Source organism: Urocitellus parryii, chromosome 10, assembly GCF_045843805.1.
Source record: "Urocitellus parryii isolate mUroPar1 chromosome 10, mUroPar1.hap1, whole genome shotgun sequence".
Classification (NCBI taxonomy): Eukaryota; Metazoa; Chordata; class Mammalia; order Rodentia; family Sciuridae; genus Urocitellus; species Urocitellus parryii.
The window spans coordinates 140,777,845-140,780,628 of NC_135540.1; positions in this window are offsets into that span (position 1 = coordinate 140,777,845).

The following is a 2,784-nucleotide window of genomic DNA, read 5'->3' on the forward strand; positions in this document are numbered from 1 at the left end:
ATCTGCACTCCTCTCTCCTTTGCCTGTGACTTCTGCTGTGTGTGAGCATCAGCCAGCATCCACACCGTGTGGAATGAAATGCACACTTGGGGTTTGGAAGGCAGAACTGACCTTCACGTGTCTGATCCCCTGCCCAGGAGCAGACCTTGCAGCCATCCCAAGTATGCAGGGCCTTAGGGTCTCTGCCATAACCCTCTGGTGGGGGACAGCAGGGATGCCCAGTGCCCACAAGCATGGAATGCCAGCTGCTGATGGATCTTTAGGTGAAAAGTGGTCACAGTTGCTTTGAAACTCAAATTCTTAATGAAACAGCATCCATGGAAATTCATGATGACAGCACACCCCACCAGGGTAGTGTGTCTGTTGGTAAAAGTTCCTGGGCTCAGTCAGGTACCATGGCAATTCATAGGATTATAATCAGAATTTAAGTCATTCCTAGGTGCTGGACCAGTGGGGGACCCCACCTGGGATGAGCCTGGGTCCCTTGGGTCCTGGTTTCCCTCTTGAGGATGAGGGCATGTCTAGCACCCCCTCCTGCTCCTTGTAGGTAGGCTTCTCCCGCTGTGGTTGGGGAACATGGAGTTGATTCACACACCCTCCGTGGGCTGCCTTCGGGGTTTGGGACGTGGCTGCTGCATTGTCATCCAGCACTGCCCATGACACTGGTCTGGGTGTAGCTCTGTCCCTCCTGCCCATAGGCTCTATTTAGGACCCCATGCATTTAGGGCATGCTTGAGAGCAGCCACGGCTCGGGTGTGTTTGCTCCTAGTTCTTCCCTGGAAAGTAGGATGAGGTTCAAGGGCAGCCCACTCCCTCTCCCCATCCCGCCAATCGTGCTGCCAAGAGATGCATTCACGATGCGATGCTGCCCCCCAGATGTACCATTGACTGTCCAGCGGGGGAAGTCACTGGGCACTCCCAGAGCCAACACAGATGGTCTCCCTTCGTCTTCACAGCCCCACTGATAGAAGTACTGTGACAGCCGCAGCAGGCCACTGAGGTTCAGAGAGGAGGTCCCGGCACACATTAGCAGTGGAACAGGATAGGACCAAGATGCACCTGCCCTGGCCCCTGGCCCACCTTGCTGCTCCTGGCACCCCCACGGTTAGCTTCTAGCTAATCAGCAGAGCTGCCAGCTTGGAGGAGGGCTTATGTGACTTGTGGTGAGTGTCCACATTGGGCCCTGATCCCGTGTTCTCCCTCTCATTTACCATGAAGTCCTGAGTGACCGGAAGCCCTTCAGAGGCACTGTCCCCAGGCCTCTGTGCCTCGACCTGTGAAACAGGAAGTCTGGATCAGTGGTTTTCACAGCTTCTTAGCAATGATCCCCTCACCTTTTATTTGTTTTTTGGTTCTGGGGTTGAACCCAGGGGCACCTAACCCCTGAGCCACATCCCTGGCCCTTTTTTATTTAGAGGTAAAATCTTGCCAAATTGCTGAGGCTGGCCTTGAACTCATAATCCTTCTTCCTCAGTCTCCGAACCCCTGGGATTACAGGTTCCCTGGCTCAATGACCCCCTTTTAAATGACCTGAATGTCATGCAGCGCTCCTGCAGAGTGGGAGGGGCACCCAGCATTTCAGGAGCAGCAGGCACAGCCCAGAGTAGCAGTGTGGCTACGGGTGCTGATCCCACTCCTAGGCCCTCCCAACTGCATGACCCTGGGCAAGCCCAGGCTGCCTGGGCCCACTTCCTCCTCTGCCTCCCTGGCTGTTTTGAGGGGAATGAGATTCCTGATGAGTCGGTTGAAATGTCGTTAGTAAATGCTCCATAAATATTTGGTAATTTTTTTTAAAGGTTAAACATTCATGAAACTTAAAAACTAAGAACCTTTAGACCAGCTCTCATCAGGAGAATTGTGAAGTTCTTGCTAACTTTGGTAGAACTTAAAACTTAGTGAAAATAACTGTTTAGATTGGAACTGATCAGAGGGGCTGAATTCAAACAAAGGGTGTAGCATCTCCTAATGTTCTGTCTGCACAAGTAACTGCACAGTCAGAAGTGTATTCTGTAGCGTGACTTCCTATCTAGAATGTTCCTCTACCTTACCAATTGTTCTGAAGGCCATTACTGTGCTGGATCAGTATGTACTGCTATGTGACACTGAGGTGGCACTGTGACTCCCCAGTTGAGCCAAACCCCGTCCCTGCCTCAAAATTCATAGCCCACAGGGTGTAGGGGGCAGATGGTCCAAGTGCCCAATAGGAAGTGCTATGGGGATCCAGAGAGTGGCCTTCCAGCCTGAGGTTGAAGGGGGCAGGAAAAGCAAGGAGAGGAAGCGGAGAGGCCAATAGGGTGAGTATCCACTATGCAAGGCCCCAACATGGCGTGACCCGAGGCTGGACAGGAGAACTCCATGTGGCTGGGAGGTGACAAGGGATTTGGCCTTTGTCCCAAAGGAGCCCCACCTGGCTTTCTGGGTCCTTGTAGTTCAGGGCTGAGCTCTGGGGGGCTGTGCCTGGAAGTCCTGTGAGGCCCCATTTGCAGGGGAAGAGAACACCCCCATATGCCTTCCCAGCAGGCCTGGCAGGCCATGGCCCTCGGTTCTGGAGACAATCCCTGGGGGAAGCTCGATGGAGCGGTGAGCGCTGGTGCCCGGCTTTGGGAAGCAGCACTGCCTTCCATCCCCAGCGCGACGCTTGCCTGCAGGAGCTGGGACGGAGGAAACAGCTTGGCAAACAGGGTCCCAGGAAATGGTGGGGCAGTTCAGCGCTTCTCGTTTCGCAGTCCCTTTCCAGGCTGCTGTTGGGCTGCCTCAGGCCCCATGCTCCAGCCCCGCCTCCTG